The sequence below is a fragment of the Amblyomma mixtum genome, chromosome 6 (genome assembly GCF_055824585.1).
Source record: "Amblyomma mixtum isolate Tamu chromosome 6, ASM5582458v1, whole genome shotgun sequence".
Taxonomy (NCBI): Eukaryota; Metazoa; Arthropoda; class Arachnida; order Ixodida; family Ixodidae; genus Amblyomma; species Amblyomma mixtum.
This window is the reverse complement of record NC_143017.1, coordinates 126878686-126902880: the sequence shown is the minus strand read 5'-3', so window position 1 is coordinate 126902880 and position 24195 is coordinate 126878686. Positions and strand designations below refer to the sequence as shown.

The window sequence follows — 24195 nt, the reverse complement described above, 5'->3', positions numbered from 1 at the left end:
CCGTCGCCCGTTACGTGTCCGTTGCTGTCGTTCTGACATCCTCCAGTCTATCGCATAACAGCGCGGTCATGAAACTGACAGGTTCTGGGAATATTCCCTTATTCTTACCTCTGTGCCTTAATCGGAGAGTGCCTCTGTTTCTCCGCTCAGGTTTCTCCCTGCTTGCAACGTTTAATCGGCCTCGCAGTCACGACTTCAGTCAGTCGAACTCCGCGAATGCCGCGCTTTTTCGGGGTACGCGTAATCGCGTTTGCGTTATCTGTTTATTGCAGTTCTCTGTTTGGGTTCAACTGAATCTCCGTCCATCGTGAAAGGTGCAGCCTTTTGATTCCGCGGTGACGCATCCTGGTGCACCTCTTACAAAAGAAAAGAAAGAAGACCATAGAAGAACCTGATGACACATCGCCTTAAAATTTGCTGGGTCAGGCAGAAACGAAAAAATAAATGAAGCAAAGAAAGCCGGTAGAAGGGAGCTGACGTTTGAGGCGAGGAGCAGCCGGACCGAATCCTAGCTTTAGCCCTAGACTCACTCCCTTTCTAAAGTCTGCGCTGCACTGAGACCCAAGGCGCGTTAACGCCCGCCGTGCACGCTTCTTTGGTTCCCGGCGTTGCAGAGGAGCAAGCACGAACCCCCTGTCCGTTACGCCACCGAGACAAGTACAAAAATCCGAGAGGTCTTCCTCCCGAATGAGGAAGTGCGGTGCGCATGCGCGTGGCTCGTTTTATTTCGGTGCTTGGTGCACGCAGCGCGGTTCTGCGGCTCATCTCTAGGGCCGTGTAGAGGAGCGCGCAATGGAGTGGTGCTGTCCGCCCCTCCTCTTGGTCTGTCGCCTCTCGAGCAGAGGGGCTGCGTTGCGAGGGGAGACGGGGAAAAAGGGGGATTGGGAGGGGGGGTCGGTGCAGCACTCGTGGCGCGTGGCGGTCGTGCTCGCGCCCGTTCCGACCGCGCCGCTTTTTTGACATTTGAGAGAGTTTTTCGGAGCGTGGCTGGTAGTGATTGAGGCGGCGGCGGCGCTCAGCCGTCGCTTCCTTCCTCTTCTCAGCGCGCCCTAAAATTTTACATCCTGCTCCCGAGCTGCTGCTCCCCGTGTCCCGCTTTTCTCCCCTCCAGCTACACATTTTTTTTTCTGTTTCAATGCCCATTTCTCTTTAAAGTTCGTGCTCTTGATTTCTCAACCTTGTTGTGTCTGGGTCTGTCGGCTGTCTCTGTTTTTTATTTTTTTTTATTCTGGTTCTCAGATTTCTGCGAAATGGGGTCGGGGGAAGTCGGGTGGCGTTCGGGTCTGTCGCCTCTGCGCGTGGATTCCCTGCATCTCGCGGGGCCCGCTCTCGCGCCATCGTGTCGGGTACCGCTACCCGCTTCCCTTCCCTCTCCCTTTCTTGCCGTCCCTGTATACCACGCGTGCTTGATGCACCAGCGTCTCTAGAGGAAACACCGAAGAGGCGCGCATAATGATACCGTCAAGAAATGCTTTGTGCCCGCATTGGCTCCTCGAATCGGGAGAAAAATCTAAACAAGAAAAAGCGTGTTGTTGCCTGCGAAAGGCTTCCTAGCGGCTCTTTGTTTGTTGTGTGTATTTATCGCCGGGGGCGTGCGTCCTGGATTTGGCCATTCGAAAACCCCATCTCATACATAGCCAATGAGAAGGCTTCTTGGTGTGACGGGGGCGGTCCCGGCTTTCAATCCGCGGGAACGATGTTGCAAAATCGTGCGAGACCGCGCGCGTGCGGGCGCTCGCTCGCGCATAATTTTGTTTGTTAGTTCGCTTGTGTGCTCCACCACGGCCTCCTTCTGCTTGTTGGGAGTTTTTATTTGCTATCGGCGTGTTCTGGGATTGCGTCGCTGGTACGCGCTCCAGCGGTGATGGTGTGGGTTGGCTCAGACGGTTGTTTTTCTTTGCTGCCGCTTATTTTCTCGCCAGCACTCGAGGAGCCAGAAGAGAGTAGGAAGTTAGAAGTTGGCCGCGCAGGAGGTCGTTTGTTTCTGTGATTGTGTCCTTTGCATTTAAACCATAGAGGAAAGAGTAGGTTGACTTTTTAACGGCTACTATTTCGTCTGTTCCGAACGAAACGTGCTGGGCATTTGGAAGCCTCGCGATCTGATGCCGCGTGTAGCCTGAGTATGAGAGGTTGGCCTAAAGTCACGCGTATACCGGAGTTGAAGTATACGCTCGCTTCGGTAACTCTGGTTTGTTTATGGAGTTTCACGTCCCAAAGCAACTAAGGCTATGAGAGACGCCGTAGTGGAGGGCTACGGAAATTTCGACCACCTGGGGATCTTTAACGTGCACTGACATCGCACAGTACACGGGCTTTGGTAACTCTCCTAGTAGGTGACACGAACGGACTTTCGCGCTGTTGAGTTCTGCCGTGTTTTTTTTTTTTCCTAGTCGCCGCTAGTGATTGTTATTCAGACGAGCATCCCTCTAATGAAGAAAGTTTCAGGAGGCGTAGCGCCCCGCATTACTCCGTCCGCGGCAAGCGTGCGCGCGGTGCGCTCTCGGCGACTGCCCTTACGCTCTTTGTGCGCGTAGGGCAGCAGCACATAGCGGTGCTGTACGCCCGGGCCATCAATCCTGCTATTCATTAAGACGGCAGCTGGGAGGCAACCTTCGTTTCCTGCGCGCCCGCTCTTTTCACCCCGCTCGCTTTTTCCGAAGCCGTCTCCCTTTTTCGTGCGTACGCGGGGACGCGTGCCTTACGTTGTTGCATTGATGCGGGCGCGACGATGCCCGGATGTGAAAGGAGGCTGCGGGAAGGAGGGGGGAGGGGGGAAGCTTGGGTTCCTCACGCAAGGCTTGCCACTTGCCGCTCTGTGTATGCGGCATGGTGATTCCGCGAGAAAGGGAGCATCAAACAAAAAATGTTGGCACGGGTGGAGAGAGACGAGCGTATTATGCGTATGCGTGCAGGAGCAAACCTTAGCCCGTGCTTCCTTCTTCACTAGTTTCCCTTGTGCACTTCTGCATATGTGGGGGTCAGTTCCGTGCAGTTCCTTAGATGCTCGGGATAAGATTTATCCCTCTGGAACACGAGAGGACTGAGCCCCATAGGACTCCGCCTTGTGTTGCGACTTTCTTCTGGTCCTTGTCGTGTCTCTGTCCCTTGGCATTTTTTTTTCAGTCTTTCACTAATGTTCATTACCCTTCTACATTCACCCAAATGGAAATTTCATACTTAAGACATGATCCTAGAATAGGGCGGCTGAAGAAAAGAAATGAAATTGTCCAGCATGCCTTACGTGGGCGGTTCCTTGGGTATAATTTCCTTTCCGAAACAGTGTGTGCCAAACAGTCTGCATATTCTGGGGCGGACTTATGGGAAATCTCTTGGAAAGGGTTGCGGGTAGTTGCAGTCCTGTCTGCTGAATACTTACCCTGTAAGTTTTTTTTGTCGAAAAACAATAAGGGAAAGGGGGGGGGGGGGTCGGCTGTTTCGGGGATGTTTTTGTGTATTTTTTTGTTTTGCTGGGAGAGGACGTTGTGGCCCTTCCTCTTTATTTAAACACTCCCTGTTTCGTAAACGTTCTTCCCCTTTCAGGAAACGGCTGCGAGGGAGCTCAAATGCTGTGCCCAATAATGTGCACCAGTTTAGCGCGCGCTTTGCTTCTTCGTTAGCGCTGCGCCGAATTAGGTGGCCGTGCTCTGTAGACTTGTCTCGGGTGAGGGAGGGTAGGGGCTCAGCCTTTCTGTCCTGCCTCTGATTGATATGCAGCGCGTCCTTTGACCGGCCCTAAGTGGCCGCTCATTCTTCGCCGGCCGGCGGCGCCCGCCCGGCTCCCTTCCGCCTTTATGTCGCAATCTGGCGGCCACCCTTTGCGACCCGGGGCCTCGCGAATAAACGCGCGCGCGCGTCTAAAATAATGAAAGCGCCAATCAATAAGCGCGCCGACAGGCCGCCAATGGCGTCTGCCCCCTCTCCGCCTCCGCGCGCAGCCCCAGTCCAGCAGGGGAAAAGCAGTGGAGATGCTTGCAGTTTTCCGGCTCTTTTACCTCTCTTATCCCCCCCCCCCCCTTTCCCCTCTGGCTCATGCGTTGCACTTGGCTAATTCTGTGTCGCCGCTTGGTTCTGTTTTCGGCATTGGCCTCTGTTTCTGTCTCTCTTAATCGGCTTCTGGCTTCGTTTTCGTCTGCTTTGCCGAATTTGCGCATCTGCTCGCTGTGGTCATTTGGAGAAGCGGCGAGTTATCGACGAACTTTGACGGCGATTGCTGTACGCTGATCGGCGAATGTTTTGCTTTTTGGACCTATATTTCCTCTCCGGATTATTTGTCGCAGTGTCATGTACCGCCGGAAAGGTTCCAGGCAGATGTCAGTCGGTGCGTAGCGGGGCATCTAAACGACAGACTGATTTTTGTTATTGTCGGGCCAAGCGCATGTGACGCTGCGACCTCTCGTGCTTTTCGTCTTTTGGACACAATAGCCTAACAGGAGCCCAGATTGGTTAAGTTGAGCTTCGTCGAAAAGTCGGCCAATGGCAAGCTAGTAGAACGTATGCATTGAATTATGTGAACGCTTCAGAAATGCGGCTGTAAAATGGCGTCATTAAGCCTGCCCTGAAGTTTGCAGAAATTAATTGCCTTCGCCATGCATTTGTGATGCTTCACAATTTGCCCTAGTTGAATGAAGAAATGAACTTGTGCCAGCTTCTGTCCCCGACCTCTGGGCAGAAATTTCCTGCGAGATGCATGTGCTGTTGGAGTCATGTGCTTTGTGTGGTGAGCAGCGTAGGCTCTAAAGTCCAGCGCATGTGGTGTCTTTGATATGCGCTATTTGGACACAATAGCTTGGACACTTAAGCTCGTGCCGAGAGAAAAAAGAAATATCGCGATATTCACGGGATGATTTGTACTTGGTGTTGACTTCAGGCTAGTGGCGCTCTAGTGAAGATGTATTCATTTATTAAATAAATTAACTAAATAAATTATAGTCAGCGTGTACATCTACCGGAATGCGGACACACTGCTTTGGTTTGGTTGCGGTATACCATGGGTTGCGGTGAGGTGGATGTTTTGGCTGTCTTTTTTTTTTCTGAGCGGAGGTCTTATTAATGATCGCTGATGACTTTGACAGTGTGTTCGGGCGAGCCAATCATAACTTCCGCCCCGGTGCCGGAGTTCGCTCTCGTTGTTCTTGCAGCAACCTTGAGCGCCGCATTCGGTCGTCCCACTCCTTTGTGCCTTTAGAAATGGCGGTTGCTCCTTTTCTCCTTGCGGCTCATCGTCCTTATTGTGGGACGGTGTTCTGCATAGCGCTGTCCTGCTTGCGCCGGGGCCCCGGTTCTTGCGTCCTCCTCGGGCTCGCCCCCGCGTTCCGTCATTGTGCCAGCCGATGTGCCGGTGGGGGTTTCCAGTTGGGCTCGTGATGGATGTCCCCTGGAACTTGGCGGTGCAGCCCCGACCCACCCCTTTCTTTTCGTGCAGGCCATGCACGCCGCGATCGGTGTTTTCTTCGGGGCGTGGTAATGCGCATAACTTCGTGGTCGTGACTCCTTTCCTCCCCTTCGGTCTGTCTTCTCTCTCTCCGCATTTGTGCCGACTTAGTGCTTTATTTTGTGAAAATTTGCTCGGACTTTCTGCTTATCAGCTGTTTGTGTGTGTCATACAGTTTTGAAAATTATTCTAGGATTTCGGATGCTTCGGCGCATTAAATCGGAGCTGGCATGAGTCTTCAGTTGTGTACTATGTTTGTGTGTGCATCACGTAACTTGTTTAGCTCATTTTTGTCTGAAATCATAGTTAGTTGAGCAGCTGCTAGTGCAATCAGATCGGCCATTCACGTGGGGTTCCCTAAGAAATGAAGATATTAGCAACAGCACCCTCATCTTTGTTCTGGCCTTTCACTTCGCGAAGTATGTGTTGATAACTCCTCACCTTGATAACAATTCATTTTGTTATCAAGTTTATTTATTACGTTTTGTATGACAAAGGCGCAAGCTATTCAGCAAGAGAAAAGAGAAACTTTTGTTTCCATTTATAAAAATACAGCTAGGCAGATAAGTACATCGCTTGCATCACCTGCATTCGGCCTTTGTTTTTAAGTCGTCAACCTATCAAATAATAGTTTACAATCTGGACAACACTGATTGCAGCGAAGCGTGGATTCGATAACCCCTCTAGTGACTGCTGCCTGCTCCGTCGAAGCGTCTCCACGCCTTCACAAAGCGTTGGAAACGCAGATAAGCACCACAAGGTGGCACACGTACAGATTCCTTCAGGCCATTAGAGCTGCACCGTGGAAGCGCCTGAGAAGTTCGCAGAAGTTTGGAGACGTGTTTCGCGTGCTGTTAGCGCCCCCTTGGCCTAAACGCCGCGCCGTGTTAACGCCCGTCTAGAGTCCGGACTCCGGACTTGCGCGCACTTCCCGCAGCTGACAAGAGTCGCCGTGGTCTTCCCGAATCTCTCCCGGTTCTCCGAAAAGGTAGAGAGGAACAGCGAGACGGAGGAGGGGGGCTGTGTGCGTATACGCCGCGGCGTCCCTTGTCGCGGCTCGCTTAATCGGCAGGAATGGTCGCCTCTCGTCACCTGCGTATTTATGGGGTCGTTGGCGGCCCCTTTTATGGTGTCGTCCCGTGGCCTGACTTCGGCGCCTCTAATTGGAGCTAATGGAGTGCGCGCGCACCCACGGGGTATAGGCGCACACCTCCTCGGCCGACCCGCTGTAATGGCCTCGGCGCAGTCCCGTTCTTTTCTTTAAGGGCCACTCGTTAAACGGCGTCCGGAGCTGCCGCTCACCGCTGCCGCCAGCGGCGTAATGCACGACCTGTATCGCACGTCCGCTTATTTGCTTGGACAGCGCTGGCCCGGTGCTCCGCGGTTGCAGGGCCGCGGCTGGCACCTTCCGGAAGCGGCCGTGACCCTCGTGTGGCGCGTGACTGGTGCTGCAGGAGCGGCCGCGGGCCGAAACTGCGCTACACTCGCTCGCATCTTAGTCTGACTTTTACTGCCGCCAATTTTGTCCTTTAATGGCCAGCCCGCTGTGTGTTCGGTGTGGCCTTTGCTGCTGTCCTGACAGACTGTAAAATAGAGACCGTCCGTTCTAGACTTTTAAGCTGCATCTCGGTGCTAGCTGGAGGGAATGGTCGTTGGATTACTAAATGACCGCTGGAAATCAGACATCAGGTACGTAACTTTAACAGAGGATGCCGTTGCGTGTAGATAATTAGTTTGTTAGCTATAACGTCATTGAGGTGACGGTCATTAAGTTTCTCGCTCTTTCGTGAATGCCTTTGTGGGGATGTGCGCGCGGTCTTGGGGTTCCTTTTGCTGCGAAGCACACACGGACCAAAGGGTCGATACTGTGGGCAGAACTTCTTGTGTGCGCCCTTAAATAGAATCGTACTATAAGGGGCGAAGCAGTAGGCATTCTGGGCCGGATTCAGAAGTATGGTCCCGCGCCGCGCCTTTTTGGCCGGACAGTGAAACAAGATGACGTGCCGGCTATGTTTGGCTAACGGAGCGGCGTTAATGGCGCGCTTGCAGCGCTAATGACCGCCGGCCACGTACGTTCCTCCCTGAGAGAGACAAACAGCCCGAGCGTGGCGCTCTTAGCGCGGGCCCACTGGGCGCACGCATATACGGGCAGGTGGCCGGTCGTGCGACTACCGCGCAGCGCGTACGGGTCCCGGAGTCACGCGGACGTTTGCGGTCCGGGGCAGGTCCCATCGGCGACCTCTGGGGGCGGCCACCGCGGTGGACTCGGCGTGCGCTTGAAGATGACCGCCGCGCGCACTGTGTGACATGCGTGACTGGCGCGTATTCGTCGCGGCGGCCGCGCACCTCTAAATGAGCCACTCACACGAACGGGAGCGCTGACGCTGATCGAAGGCAACTCCCCCCCTTCCCTTCTTCTTCCATTCTTTCTCTTCCACTTGCTCTCGAGTGGACAGGCGCCAAATGGAATCCCTCGCGGAATATGCGGCTGGCCTAATGGTGGCCGCCGCTGAGGGCGGCCGCGTACGTCAGTCGCCTGTGACTACTCGGAGCTGCCCGTTTTTCACCGCGGCCTTTGACGCCTTTTTGGCGAGCCTGCGTGCGCGGAGGTGAGCTTCTGCTGCACGCACGTACGGCTGAGTGTGTGTGTGCCTGCGTGCGTTCGCTGGCGCTGCCACAGGCGTCAGGTCGGTTGTGCACGCACACTGTGTGTGTGTGCTCTTCTTTTTATTCTCGGGGAGAAGATCGCTCAGCGCACGCAGCGTTCATGTTGGGCTTGCGGAGGCTGGCGTGCCTGCCCTTGACGAAGAGTGCTTCGCTCGGCACCCTCGCTGACCTCTGCCAAATCGGTCTGTCACATGGGGACCATTACGACCCCGAGGGGTTGGCGCCTTGGGGATGGGCCGAATCATGGCGCTTGAGAAGCATAACGGACGAATAAGGTGGCGCTGTTCTTGCGAGTAGTTGTTTTTGCGCTGAGCACTGCAGAGAACGCCTAGAAAAAAAAAAAGTGTTCACGGAAATTGCATGTTGAGAGCGCCTACCGAAGAGTGGGGCTAAAAAGTGCGTGTTAAATATCGGCACACCCTTATGGTGTACGGTATTGTAATCGGCTATCCGAAGCAGCTTTTCGAATCCGAGAAGGCTCAAGATGTCCGCCGCTGTCCATTCATAACTCAAGATCTGAATCCAAATCGCCCATTCAAACACGCTCTTCGGTTTACCGGAGCAAGAAAGCTGATTGCCCCGGGTCGCCTATTGGAATACGCCGTTAGACAGCCATGGCTGCAGGGCGATTGGTTGATTTTATGGACACCTCACGTAGACCTCATTTTTCTATGGGTATACTCATTACGTGCTTTAATTTTAATGGCGTCCTGTCTAGATTTTCGTTGTTTCTAGGCGTTCAAGAACCTCTCGCGGTTTGTCGAAAGACATCTTTAATGGGGAACAAAATGAGCGATTGGACTTTCAGTTTTGTTTGCTTGCGCTTTGATAGAAGAAACTATTGTCTTCACTGAAAAGCAGTGATAATTTTAGTGTTTTTGCGGAAGGATGTGCTTGATGTGCTTGTTAAGAAGCGCTTGCATGCGATTGGACTCGGAGAGATGCAGCGGATCTCTTGAATGGTTTTCTTGTTCTTCACAATGCACCTCGTTACCTGCAGAATGACGAGATGCGAATTCCTCCTGTACCGGATCCGTGCTTGTCGCTGCAGACGTCTCGGGGCGTCAAAATATCATGAAACGTTGTGCGCTCAATGACGCAACAGCTGCTGTATCGTTTTTCTTCTCTCCATTGGACTGTTTCAGGTGTACAGACCTCTCGTCAGGGTGAATGATGCGCAGAGCTAGCTGGACCTGTCACCACCGCACAGTCGCAGGCGACAGACAGTTGATGGGTCAGACGTGTCTGTTTTTTTTGTTTCTTCTTCCCCTCGGCCCGCCCGCGCAGCCTGAGGAATCGTCCGTTGTTCCGCACTGCCAGAACGGCTTCCGGCCAGACGCTGGCTGGCGCGACGGCACTGTCGATGAGGGCGTAATAGATGGTCAGTTCCCGCTCCGCGGCTGCCTGCTTCTCTCTCTCCTCGCTGGTCACCTTCTTCGAGGGTCCGGGCACTGACTTCCGGACGCGGGGCAGGAGGCTCGCTCCGTCTCGCTCCCTCGATGCGTGCCGTCCGTCCGAAGCGCTTCGCTTGCTCGAGCGCCGCAGACCGTTGTTCAATAGCCACCTGGTGGACCTCTCGATACGTCACTTTGAGCACACTGCACCTGCTCGCCGCCTGTTGACCAGTTGTGAACCGTCGCCTAACCGGCGCTTAACGAACGGGCAAGTTCACACGTAACTGTCATCGCCCGTAGGCGCGTATGAGAATGTAGTGCAACAGCGCAACGGCACGAGGCCATAGGAGGAGAAGGAACGAGACACAGTGCTCATGTCTGTAAAAAAGTGTACAAATCATGTCCGACCAACGTGCCCATCAGTTCATGTTGTACAGCATATGGGAAGAGTTTCTCGACGGTTCTCGACGATCTAGTTTGGTTCGGCGACTAACTTGGGGTGTGACGGGATTGTGGTCTATGTGTGCGTGTCTAAGGACGCTCATGTGACGTTTACATCGGGCTCTGTATGGCCGTACGCCATGCGAACATTGCGGTGTTCAGCGCAAGTCTCGCGGAACAGTTGCCGCTGCCTGGCGGCTATAGGTCTTGCGTGAGCGATGTCGCTTGTACGCTTGTCGCTACAAATTGTCGAGCTGAACTAAGGGCTTCACCGCGCAGTCCTTCGAAATATGAAGCCCATGTGAATTTTGTAGTTTCATTCATTTTTTGCTTTGAATCGAGGACCATGCGTATGGCGTCCGGTTTGGCGGTGCTGATATGCTTGCGCACATCGGATGTGAATACCCTCTCGTACGCAAGGCACTTCTTTTGCATCTCTTTAACTTCTGTTAACAATCTGATCGCTAAACTTTTTCTATTGTTTAGAAGGGAAAATGTTAGGACTGGGCAATTCACATGAAGTTCTATGCGATGTGTGATTTCACAGTGTCATCCTGATAACCCTTCATATGGTAATGTCGTCGTGATAGGGGCCACCTGTTGGCCTCTCCTTTTAGCGCTGCCTAATGAAGGCGCCTCCTCCATTGACCACAGGTGTTTGTTCATCATCATCATCAGTCTGACTACACCCACTGCAGGGCAAAGGCCTCTCCCATGTCTCTCCAATTAATGCTGTCCTTTGCCAGTTGCGCCCACTGCATCCCCGCAAACTTCTTAATCTCATCCGCCCACCTAACTTTCTGCCGTCCCCTGCTACGTTTGCTTTCTCTTGGAATCCACTTCGTTACCCTTAAGGACCAGCGGTTATCTTGCCTTCGCATTACATGCCCTGCCCAAGCCCATTTCTTTCTCTTGATTTCGTCTAGCATGTTATTAACCCGCGTTTGTTCCTTCACCCACTCCGCCCGCTTCCGATCTCTTAGCGTTACACCTATCATTTTTTTTTCGTAGCTCGCTGCGTTGTCCTTAACTTAAGCTGAACCCTCTTTGTTAGCCTCCACGTTTCTGTCCCATAGGTGAGTACCGGTGAGATACAGCTGTTGTATACTTTTCTCTTGAGGGATATTGGCAAACTGCCATTCATGATGTGAGAGAACCTGCCATATGCGCTCCACCCCATTCTTATTCTTCTAGTCAGTTCTAGGTGTTTGTTCGCGCCTGTTAAAACACTCACATGTGAGATCAGCATCGTTTGAGAGCGCTTCGGTGAGCTTCCCACCGCACTCCGTGCAGCAAAAGAGAGAGGGAGAGGGATGGAAAGGCAGTGAAATTAGCCTGGCGAACTCGTCGGTTGGGTAGAAACACGGCCGTCTCTCATTTGTCGTGAGAGAGAGAGAAGGCATTACAGGTCTGCCGCCTTCCGTGACACCCGTGTGGAATGGACGCGGAGAGCGCCGCTTCTCGTGGCGAGTACCCCATCCATCATAGGGGAGAGACGTGCTGAGCTGGGGACACATACCGGTTGTCCCTGTGGACTGGCCAGACAGGCTCAAAAGGCAGCTGGAGGGGACCGAGAGCGAGTGGTGGCCAGTTGCCGCTCGTTCTGGGGCCAAATCTTGACCAATTTGGCTATGCGGATGTATTGAAGAGCGATCTCTGTTGGTTGAGGTCGCGGCCGATCATCTTTTTCTTTCCTTGTCCTCTCGGCTTGTCTCTGTCGAAGCTAGCCCTGACACAGGTCCGAATTGCGTCAGATGGCCCAGCGTTATTCGTTTCTGATTGGGGCTTCCATCACGTTGAACATTTTAGTGCATCATTCATTTCTTTAGGTGCATTTTTCTTGAATACACTAGCGTCTCTCTTTCGCATGTTCTTCGCGTAGCGAGATTCGGGTGACACACTACCCCCTCAGATCAGCGGAATAGGGAATGGTAGTGAGGGCTTCAGTGTGGTCCTCGTTTTCTTTTTGGTTTTGTTTTGCATTTGTCTCAATAAATGAATAGAACTTAGCTTACTCGCGTACGTTGGTGACTCTTTTGTTTTAGGGTTACATATAGCAGTTTTTTCTTCTGTGATTCTGTCACTAAAACGAAAGAAAACATACGTTAGCGACAATCTATACGGGATGCATGCTATAGTGTGCAGCGGATGGCGTTGTAGTCGTCGGGTCGTAGGTGCCGCCAGCCGCGCTCTTTCAATCGGTCTTGGCCAGGCTTTTGGGGCCGAATTTCTCCACGTTTTTTTTTTCCTTTAGCCTTTAATGCACACTCAGCTCCGTTCTCACGCATAATGTTGCCGTTGCCTAGCAGTCTAGCGCCCCTCTGCTCCGGCTTCATGACCACGTCGTATTCCAGGTGCCCAAGACGGTAGCTGGTTCTCGGATTACCCGACCACGCCCACCGGTTGCAGGAATACTGCCACCGAGCACATAGACTTGGTTCCTGCATACAAATGCTGGCGTCAAACATCGTTCACAGCCTCGCGATGGTAGCCGAGAGATTCGCGGTGTCAGTCGAGACGTGCCGATGGGAGTCCCAGTCCCGCTGTGAACGCGCGGAGAGATTTTTTGGTGGATTAAAAGCTAGACGGCGTCTTTTCACGTTTCCTGAAAGCAGGTGGCCTCATCTAAGCAGTGTGGCCGGTTTCCGCGAATTCTTGGCATTCGTGTTGGCAATGCGTACTCGGGCACTTTTGTAGCAAGAGCTATACATTGGCCGTATTTGGCCGGTAGCCACACCGCGAGCTGAGCCGTTGCCTAGCAACCGCCGCAGCTGGCAGCACCGCTCGTCGCGCCATCTGGCATGACGTCAGAGGAGGAACCGATAAAACCGCGTTGCAAGAACAGAGGAGGAGCCGGCGTTGCATCGTATATATAGAAAGGGCGGCTCGGTGGGATTCGTAGGCAGATATGGAAAGTGAGTCGGAGAGACAAAGAAGCCAGGCTTCGTCGTCGGAACGAAACCAAGAGGAGGCAGCGAGCCGAGGAGCCGGAGGAAGAATGAGGAAACAAAACAAAAACAAGAACAAAAAAAAAAACAAGATCACACCTTGGCCTCAAAGTAGTGTGTCGGAGCCTTTGAGACGGCTGCTTGCTACTTCACCGGCCATCGGGACGTCTTTGTGGCAATTGAGAAACAACAAGATGAAGACTTTGAAAATAAGTTCGTTACACTTTAAAAATGTCTAGTCTTTAATGTAACCATAACTTAACGATAGGTAACAACAAAATCCAAACACTGAGACGTACCAAACTAAACTATAAAGATGTAACCGTAGAGATAACCAAGCTAAACAATAAGATTAACCGTACCTCTCGCTACGTACATCCAGGCATAACTGAGTTAAGCCACAACCAATTTTTTCCTCTACGTCTGGTTATCGTTCGTCCTTATTCTTTCGCTCTACGAGCTGCGTCTGCAGCAGGCAGTATACGCCCGACGTGTGAACCCCAGAATGCAGTCCAGATTTCTTTGTCCGTGCTTCCTTCCTCTTCGCCGTTTCCCGCCTCGACCACTGTGAGGCACTGCGGTTCTCTATTCACACGGTCGACGTGCGTTCCAATAGGAACCTATAGGGCTTGCATATAATCCCCGGAAAACCAACGCATCTTCGCATATTTTACTTTTCACGCGACAGTCTTCCCCTGTCAGCCATCCAATGCTCATTTTTATGCGCTGAGAAAGCGTTACATCGGTGCATCCCGTGTGACATGAGTGGAGCGTCTGCATTTGCTGTGGAAACGGTGCTGTTGTCTCGCTTCTGGCCTGTCTTAGTTGGGTTTTGTTTCTTTGAATTGCTTCTCGTCGTTTCTCGTCCTTCTTTTCCATTCGTCCCATTCGTTGATTCCTTGGGTCCGACATATTGCCTTCGAATTACCTGCGCCCGAGGCACTGCCCTCCATGTGCAGCCCGCGATTATTTCGGATGACCGAAGCGGTAGAAGGTGGCGAAGCAAGTAGGCGGCGCCGGAGTGTAGACACAGGAATCTACGCGCACATGCGGCCCGCCGGCAGGGTGTTGACAGGTCCCATGTTGACAGTCCTCTCCTGCGGGGGGCGCGCCAAGTGTCCCAGCGGCGGCTCGGGCCCATCGCAGTAATCACAGTCCGCGGCGCCGGGTTCTGGCCGCGATGAATAATTCCGGCCGCCAAGACGGTCGGGAAGACGGGTGCGTGCGTGCGTGCATGCAACCCAGTAGGCGGCCACTTGGAGAGGCACCTCGCGGTGCTCGCGCCGGGGGCGGCGAGTCAATTAGTTGAGTAGGCGCCTGATGGATGACGGGCCGCGCGCGGAGCGCCGATCACGTCGCACTGTTTGCAGAGCGGGCCCGCAGTAGGCCCGGGGAGGACTGCGGGCGACGAGCTGCACTGGACAGGACGCACGCTCTTGTCGCTGGACGTTGGCCTGTTCCATATGTGGCCGTGTGAAGGTGATGCGCTCTGCTCAGCCGTATTGCGGTGTTCCAGACGCAAGCAGTTAGTTGTTTTCGGGAAACAGTGGATACTTACCGAATATTGTGTTTTTTTGCGAAATACGCAGTAGCACGCTCAAGGCTACGTTAATTGCCGCCGAGGTTTTGTTGTATAGGTTCTTGCTATACCCTGAGTATTGACTATAATATGCCACGTCATGTTGCAGGATATTTTCATGGCAAGCGACGAGGCTTTCTGGATTGCATTCCCTGTTCTTATCTATGGATGGCGAAAGGCACGTGTTTCTGCTAAGTTACTTCTAAGTGAGATCTTTGTCTGACGACCAGAATAACCGTAATAAACGTAGCTTCGTGCCCGGTGCTGGAAACTATTCAAGTGTGCTTTATGCCGACACATCATCGCGACGTCAGTTGTCCTGCAAGCTCCGGGTTGTTTCATCAGCCTTCTTGACCAGGCACCGTTTACTATTCTGGTCTCGGAATGTAAATCATTCTACCGGCCCGCTAGAGCAGGCCACCCTGCTGTCCTGAGAAGCACCGAATCGTACGGCTCCCACTCCGCTGGTGGGAGTCGGCCATCCTCAGAGGCGCCCGCGTGGAGGGACCAACGTGACCGCAGCTCCGAGAGAGAGGGCGGGCGAACTCGGCCGAGCAATATGTGCGCGTACGCAAATGGACCCGCGCGGTCGCCGGAACGTGTCGGTGCCGAATTGAAGACGTGCCCGCAGGTCAGCGCGCCCGAGGGTGTGCGGGAGCCGTCGTGCGTATTCCTCGGCACCACTCGCGCTGATCATTCTCGACGAGCCACGTGTATAGGGTGCTCCCGGACTCTCTCTCCTCTGTTACGCCTCTTCCCTTTCGTGCACTCGGGAACACTCGAGCGGCCGCTGCGTGCGTGTATGCGCCGCTGCCGGCCGCCGTGTCCGTGCTCGTTGCCGCGGCGGTCGGCGACGTGACCGGAGCGGCCCGCCGCTCGGATGCCGGGGCCCCGAGGAACGGGAGCTGCCACTGGACTGCCCTCTTCGCTGCGCTGGGGCGGTGTTTGGCGCGCGTGCATGCCGGATGCGGCGCTGGGCAAATTAATCTGGACACGACGCGAAACAGCGGTCCCTCTGTCGGCTGCTGCTGTTCGCGCTTGTCCCGGGGGCCATGGTACTGGTGAGGGGCAGCAAAGTAGCGGAGGCAAAGTACATCGGGTGGTGAGGCTGGCTGGAATGGCTTTCGCGTTAGAAAAGAAAAAAAAAAAGACAAAAGGAGAAGGAACAAAGAAGTCTCACCGCCTTCTGCCCGTCGCAAGAAGGTAGTGTTCCATTCGCTTCCGGGCATTTGCATTAACGATTTCGCTCTTTGCCTTCTGCTCGCCTAGGGTGAGAAAACAGCGCCGGTATTTTTATTTAACGACCAGTACGTCTTAACGGCTGTGTGTTCGCGTGCCGCGTTCACGCGGGAGCTCGAACAGTTAGGCCTAAGTGCATCTGCAAACTTTTGCTTGACTGGAGTCATTGAGGGCAATGTTTCGTTTTCTTCCTTTTTTTTCACGCAGCCATAGGCAGACAACTGGAAGGCATCTATGTTTAGGAGGTCGCGAAGCGTCCAAAGTTCGCTTACGTTCTGATGTGCCGAAGCCTCCCTTTCAAGGGTCCTTATTTACAGACCACGATTGCCGAAAGGTTTGAGTGCTCAATTATGGACCGTTCGCGCGGACGCCTCCCCGACTTGCTGTCAAAGGCGCCGCCAGGCCGAGGCTGCAGGGGGGTTGTTAGCATTGCAGCGGGGCGTTTCTGTGCCGTCACTGCGTAGCCGGGTGGGTAATTTTTCTGCACCGGCGGTGCGCAGTGGCGACCCTGAATATCGCGCCGCGCGAGCTGGCACGGCGGCCCGTCTGTATACACGATGTTGCGCGTCAGGAGGGCGCTCGTGCATGCCTTATGTAGGCACGTCGGAGGCAGATTTTGAAACCGTTCTTTTATTTTATTTTCCCTTCGGGCTTTGGTCTTCAATTTGCGTTGCTCTTAGCGATGGTCTGCGCGTGTACGCGCCGATATGCATTGTGGAACAGGACCAACAACCCTTCAACCTAGCCGTGCAGTTGCAGCGTCGGCTCCTGGCGTGTATGTATACGGGAAGAGAAAAAAAGAGGATGTGAACAAACGAAGAGTTCCAGAAGCCGGTCTCTCTCCTTGTTTGGCTGTCTTACAAATAGGACTCGTGATGGGAAAATTGCTTCTGCACTTGGCCGAGCACGCTCGGAGCGGTACTTCTGGGTCGAGCTCGGAGCTTAAGCAAATGTACAGTGTGTGTGCTCCCGAAACGACTGCTAAAAATGCGTCGGCCCGGCCTCGAGAAGTTGATGGCCGGGCAAACGCTGACGGAATGCACGTGAAATTGCATTTGCATTGTTCGTGTGATGTTACAGTCGTCGGTCTTTCTCCTTTTTCTTTCCATTACTTTCGGTGCGCCTGACTGATCTTGTTCGACGTGTCGGCTCATCAAATGTTTGATGGCTTGTTCTCCGCGTGCCGCACACATTTGTAGCTTCGCTTTGTAGGATTTTTTTTTTTATGCCTAAGGTCTCTACATGTGGATATAAATTACTGTATTACACCCTTGGCGAGGGGTGTCAGTCAGTCTTTTGGCTTGTGTCAGCTCTTGACATCGAAATTTCTAATCCAGTGGCGGTATGTGGTGGTGCTTATTCAGGATTTCTGTGGAAAGTACTGCAGCAAAAGCGCGCGCGAAATTATAAGGTTCACTCCTGGTGCTTTTCACTTAATCGCTTGTTTATATGGCGCTGTTAATATTATTTCTTTTTTTTTTTTAGTTAACGCCGTCGTTAAAACAGTTCTACGAAGAAGGAAAAAAAAAAGGAGCGATGTTGTTAGAGAGGCTCGTAGCGCGATAAGATGCGCGGATATGTTTGTATATTGTAGCGTTTGTTAATTTACTTGTGCTCTACAGGAAAGGGTCTGCAAGTCATATGCGAGTTTGGTGGCTTCCGGGGTGCAGCTTTCTTTGGCATCTCTGAATGCAAGGCCTTTCTTCCTTCATCTAAAAGCTTGACGAGTGCGTCATAGATATATCGGCTGCGGAACAGCTAGCGGGTGTAAGGTGTGCTTCGGGCGTTTGCTCGGACTTGTTAATTTTTTTAGCTGTTTCTTTTTTCGAATCATTTTGTCTTCGCGCTAGTGCACGGCTGAGCGGAGCTGACGTGAACGGGTGTGCAGTATTCTCGAAAAACAAAAATCAATAGCATTATGCTATCACGAAAGGAGGGCTCCGTTTTCCTGCTAATTACAGCCAGAATCGGAGCCGGCCTCGTCCCATCCGCGTGAGCTTTTCTTGGACGTCGTTGTTGTCGTTGCGACGTAGAAGTAGGCGACTGTTTCTGGAAGCAACGTCACAACGCTAACGATTGACGCTGGGCCGAAGCATCTCGTTTAGACGCATTTACTGTTCACCGATTGTGCGCTCCTTAATAAGTCATAGTGCGCGCCGGTGTTGGTGGGGGCCTGCGTACGCTTGTTCGCATGTGTGTGCCTCCCGAGGCCTGCAGTACTTCCTGCGCGCTTCTTCTTTCAAGTCATTAGAGTTGGCGGGGTGGGACGCGTCTCCCCGCGCTGAGTGGGGAAGCGCGGCGGGAGGAAGTAAAACAAAGGGAAGCGACGTGGATAGCCCCTGTAGGAGAAGGAGGAAGCTCCTCCACATAATGCAGCATGGGCATCATCGTCTCGTCTGCGCTCATTGGCGCCGGCGCTCTGCCTCTGTGTGCGTGCGTATGCTGTGCCGTCCTGCTCTCTGATAGATGCGCTTTGTCGTCGCCCTTTTCGGTTCGTCCATTTCCTTCTGGAGCGCACTCTGCAGTCGCGTATAGTTTCCATGCTCTCGGCCTCTGACGTGCCTTCTCCGTGCGTCTCTCGCGGACTGGAAGGCGGTTCTTGATTCCTTTCTGCAAGGCGAAAAAGGAGGGCTTTGTGCGTTAAAGCCGCTCGCGGTCTAATTTCCTCTTGGATTTCCCTGTCTTCGCCGTTTCTGTTAGACTTTTATTTTATTTTTTTCTCTCTATACCAGCCTCTGCTCGCCCTCGGAGACTATTGAAGGAAAGACGTCCGTCCGCCAGGGGCTCTTAAGTGGAAGGGGCACTAAATGAATTAATGACCTCCTCAGCCGGAACGGCCCGCGGCAGGGGAAAGAAAAAAAACACGAAAAAACTGGCGCGCTCTTATTCGGGTGATACCAGTGCGCGTCACGATCCCCGCGTCATTAGCGAAAGATTCTCCCGGCGCTCCCGCTTTCCTTGCTTAGCGTTTGTTGTCTCTGCTTCCTCGCTTCGTCTCTCGTCTTGCTATTAGCTCTCGTTGCCGGCTTATTCCCGAACTGCTCCGTCTCCGTTTTATTATTATTTTTGTTCCCTCTTAAAAGGGGACAAGTGAAAAAGCCACTTGTATACTGATAGAAAGCATTTTCCTCTCTGAGTGACGCTACGACCCACGGACCCACGGACGAAGGATTCTGTGCGTGAGGTTATTCTGCGTACGCTTTTCGCACTGCTACCCATGGAATAACTTTTGCCGTCGCGGCTGAGTTAAGTTTGACGATTCACTTCTCACTCACTAATAATTCAAGTTGGAATAATTTGCTGGCGTGTGTGGCTTGTCAATTAGCTCCGCAAGAGTGTCAAACTATATCTTACCAGTGCATGATGTGTATGCTATAAGTATTGCTGTGTCCGTGACCGATTTTAAGAAGTGATGTTTGTTGGAGGAGTTGGTGATTCATGATGGTGACTCATGACAGATTCATGATTTCTCCTTTCCATTTCATGCTGGCGGTCCATGCGTGTCTTTTTACGTGGCAACGGCAGGAAATGAACAGTTCATAGTCAGCGCTTGTCTCGTCGTGTTTTCTTTTATTTGTCCTGTCTGGTAACGCGCTCTTTTACCATCACAATTTTAAGAGCCACTCGGGCGCTTCAAGTACGCTAATAAGGGGGTAATTACTCATTGGCATCCACCCGAGCGAAGCCATACGGCTACAAAGGAAAGCTATACAGCTTTCTCAGAAACTTCGTAGTTAAAGAAAAATCTTGGTCCGGCGTTCGAATCCAGGACCACCGCTTCACCGGAGCAGTCGCTCTAGCAATTGAGCTAACCAGGACGGCAAGCTTATGGTATGGCGAGAGCGAATTGATCAATAACTCGAAGTGGGAACTGTGTTGGTCAAATGTTTAGGGGAATCCCCCAAGGTGGAGTAGATTTCTGGTTTGGTTTGGTTTATGGGGTTTAACGTCTCAAAGCGACTAAGGCTATGAGAGACGCCGTAGTGGAGGGCTCCGGAAATTTCGACCACCTGGGGTTCTTTAACGTGCACTGACATCGCACAGTACACGGGCCTCTAGAATTTCTCCTCCAAAGAAATTCTAGCCGCCGCGGCCGGGATCGAACCCGCGTCTTTTGGGTCAGCGGCCGAGTACCATAACCGCTGAGCCACCGCGGCGGCGGAGTAGATTTCTAATAAGGGGGTAATTACTCATTGGCATCCACCCGAGCGCAGCCATACGGCTACAAAGGAAAGCTATACAGCTTTCTCAGAAACTTCGTATTAAAAGAAAAATTCGTCCTGGTCCGGCGTTCGAACCCAGGACCACCGCTTCACCGGAGCAGTCGCTCTACCAATCGAGCTAACCAGGACGGCAAGCTTATGGTAGGGCGAGAGCGAATTGATCAATAACTCGAAGTGGGAACTGTGTTGGTCAAATGTTTAGGGGAATCCCCCAAGGTGGAGTAGATTTCTAATAAGGGGGTAATTACTCATTAGCATCCACCCGAGCCCAGCCATACGGCTACAAAGGATAGATATACAGCTTTCTCAGAAACTTCGTAGTTAAAGAAAAATTCGTCCTGGCTGCTATACGCTGTTATAGTCCTCGTCAGAATTCCGGAAAATGACAGCGCTACTGCTTTGATGTGCTGTATAGTCACGCTAAGTTTACGTAGCGTAGCGATTTCTTCTTTCACGCATTTAACTTATCGAATTATTTTCCTTTCTGTCTTTGCAGGTGAGACATGGAATACAGGCTCATATTTCGTTGGCTAAAGCTGGTACTCCATACCAGGTAAGACCAAGTGCACGCCATCGCAGACTGCATATGTCCAGCTGGAAGTAGCTTGCGTGTTTTACGCGAAATATGCACGCGACGTTTGACGGTGGGAAAATTTTGCGGTCGACATTCCAATTTTTTCCACTTGTTCCTTCATGAGACTGTAGCTGAAACAACGCCCCTTCCTTGCAAATTTTTTTAGACAGTCTTTAGACTGTCCATAGACTTCTGTCTCTAAAGTCTATGGACTGTCTATAGACAAATCCTATAGAACAGTCTATAGGCTATACAAATGCTATAGACTGTCCATAGACCACCTATAGAATTTTGGCTATACACTTTTAGTAGACTTTTGTTTATAGACAGTCTATAGACTATGAATAGACAAAGAAATATCTATAGGAAGGCAATAGAGTCTATAAGAAATCCACAGACTGACGAATATCTGGAACACATGTCTGGGAAGCTGGATCGGATTTCGGGATGCCAGCAGTGATCACCCTTGGTAGCCTAATATGTAGCGGTTCGGCCGTTCATTTTAGCCGGACATGATGCGCGATATTTCATGCTCGGAAAATGACTTCGTCGTCTCTACGAAAGGAGCTGGCAAGTCATGAATTCGGCTTTATTTCGCAGCATCTGCATCCTGTTATCTTCTTAGCTGTGCGATGCTTGTCCTAAAATTCTCTCTGCCGCTGCCTTCAGAAGGAAGCTCTCACATCCAGAAAGCAACATCAGGAAAGAAAAAAATAAAGGACGATTAGTAGAGGAGGGGTACAGTCACGGTTTTCTTGTTGTGACCTGCAGGCTCTCATGTTCTGAAACGGGATCGTTCTCTCGGCGGGATCCGTGGCCCGGCGCTCTGTGCAGCGGATCGCTGCGGCCGGATCGCGTGATCCATCAGCTGCTTTCGGCGCGCCTTTAATTTGCAACCTCTCTCCCCTTGCCCTTCCTCCCCCCCTCTGGCCGTCCGCGTTGTTCATCAATTTCTCGGCGGCGCGGATGTCGGCGCCGCTGGCGACGCGCGTAACGGGTCCTAATTGGTCATGAAGAACGACTCCCCCGGCGCGGGCGCTCCTGCTCCCTTTACCGTACCCTCCCTCTCTGTTTTTGTCCGTTGCCGACCGTGAGAAGAAATTGTTGTGAACGTTGTGTATGCAGTGTTCGTTTAACGGATGCATCGCGCGATACCCGGCGGCAGCGTCGCGCGTTTAGGCCTGTTTCGGGGCCGGATGCGATGGGCATCGCTGTGCGTGTAGGTCGAACTTTCGGCATTCAGACGCAGTCATGCCGGCGGCATTGCGACGTAGGGAAATATTCTGAGGCTCTCAACGTGTGACACTGCTTGGAAAAGTAGTTAGCCCCGAAAATAGCTCTAAGAGGGTTATTATCAATCGAGTATGTTGACTGGTAATTTTTATAGGCTTCCCCGCTTCGTTATCTTGGCCCTTAATTCATCTCACTTAATCAGTTGTTTTAAGCATTTCCTGCAATTAACTGCCATGTAGCTTTCTGGGGATATTTTGTATAGAAGTTCTGTGCAAACGAGAGTAGAGAGTTGCTTGCAACTATTGCCCCGCTTAGTGCTGAGCGGCAGACTAGGTAAATGCGGGCCAGTGCAGCGCCGACAAGCACATTTGCTGACGTCACTCGGAGCGTATTACACGGCCAGGCCTACTGGTCTCGTGAGCTCTGTTGCACTTTTCCGTCTCGAAGTGCATATTGGTTAGTTATATAATCTGGTAAGGTTATCGCGGCTCTTATTAAAACGTAAATCTGTGAACACTCATCAGGTCAAGTTGTGAATTTCTACTCCGCATCTCCTTAATGGTGTTTTTCACTTTTACGGATGTTAATCGTGCCAGTAACGACCCTTTTGCTGCCGTTATCGCCACCGTATACGAGGCTTTGAGAGCGCACCTCATCAACATCATAATAAGCGTATGCGTATGTGGCGCGCGCAGAGGAAGCAGCGGTAGTATGGGGTGGTACAGCTAAGATAGAACGATACGTCACCGCCGCGCAGAGAACACGAGCCATCTTTCGTCCTTCAAGGTCCACTTTCGAACACCGTGTACCGTTATACCTTTGCGCGCCAAGTGTAGTGACGTGCGCTGCTGCAGCGAAACTTTTGAAACAGGCCACGTACCTACCTATACGCCGATGCCGAATCGAGCCCTTCTCAACAAATGGCGAAAACCGCGCGGGGCCGTCGAGCTCTGCGGAGGCGGCCGTCGGGGAGGCCGGGGCGGCCTTTTTAAAACGCAGGGCGCGTCGACCGTCGGCAGAAACAATCGGCGCCAGGGCGATGCCATCGACAACGTAATTGTCATGTCAAATCGGCGCTGTCGACAGGCCGTCTGGGAAGGAGATTCGGTGTCGACTGGAGGAGGGCCTTTGCCAGATCGGCTGCGTCGACGCTTTTTTGCTCCCCCCTCTCCCCCATTTCTGTTCCGCTGCGAGATTTAGCACGAAGCAGGTCGACTTAGCTCGCATTTCTGGTTTTCTTCTCTTGACCTCAGACTGTTTGATCGGAGGTATTTCTGGCCTGGAATGGCGCTCTTCGGAAGCTGTGCGAGATGCGGGTAAAGGTGCTGTCGGCTTTCTGATGGGGCAGGCCAGGCGCAAAAGGCGTCCGTGTGCTGTGCGATGTAAGTGCGCGTTAAATAGCACCACATAGCCGAAATTGATCCGTACCGCCCCACTACACGGCACCTTTTTCTCCCCCCCTACCCCCGCCCCCTCTTCCTTCCCCCTTTCCTTTTTTTTTCTGCTCCCTTATGGATTATTTTGAAACGAATTCAAGCGCACAACAACACGCACACAAGAGAGGAAAGACACAGGACAGGCGCTATAGTCATGTGTCTTTCCTCTCTTGTGTGCGTGTTGTTGTGCGCTTGAATTCGTTTCAAAATAAGCTATGCACCATCTAGCCCTAAGAGAAGTTTTGTTAAATTATCTCCCTTATGGAGTTGTTCTGTTGTCCAGTTTAATTTAGGCAGTTACTACAACTTTCCTTTCCTAATAGCCAGGTACTATATTATTATTATTATTATTATTATTATTATTATTATTATTATTATTATTATTATTATTATTATTATTATTATTAAGGGTATTCTAAAATGTTTGCTGAATTTTGTTCTTCGCTTCGTGAGCTTAGCTGCCATTCTCTTCAGGCTTTCCTTCCTTCTCTGTAGCTGGAATTTACATTACTTAAAAGAGCCTAATCTTTAGCAGTGCAGGCTCCTATGCTCATTTCTTTCGGTTTAAGAAACTGGATCATTGATTCTGTGCTGCATTTTATTTTAACGATTTTGCCAAGCAGACAGAGGAAGTGCTATGGCCCAGGACACTGCTGGGCGGAATTTCGACGCACAGTGTGAACGCTGCGTCGTGTCGTGCTCGGCTTTGAGCCATTTTTCCAAGCGGCACTGTTGTGTTAGCTGCTGCATGCTGTGCGCGCCAAAGGGTTCGCTTCTTCTGCCCGGTTCTTTCTTCATACTTTTGCTTTCTTTCGTCGTCTTGTTCTCTTATGCCGTTGAGGAAGCACGCAGGCTGCCAAGCCATGCTTCAGATGTGGATAATGTCAGCTCTTGCAGATGCACTATCAACTTCCTCTTCAGTGTAATCACAGCCCGGTCGTGAATAGTGCAGTGAAGTTTCACTCATTCACCTGATCAAGTGTGCTTTATTTGTAAGCTGGCTTATTGGTGTCTCAGATATTGCGGTGTG

General features: G+C 52.0%; 1 protein-coding gene across 5 annotated transcripts in view; it reads left to right on the top strand.

The window, feature by feature from the left end:
- LOC149340314 (uncharacterized) overlaps positions 1-24195 on the top strand; it is a 628908-nt gene that overhangs the window by 233134 nt on the left and 371579 nt on the right. For 2 of the 5 annotated variants that reach the window (XM_089549064.1, XM_089549063.1), the window contains exon 3: positions 20419-20475. The exons of the other annotated variants lie outside the window; for them this stretch is intronic. The gene's annotated coding sequence lies outside the window, so the exon portion shown is untranslated. The remainder of the gene's footprint in view (positions 1-20418; positions 20476-24195) is intronic. 5 annotated transcript variants of the gene reach the window in all.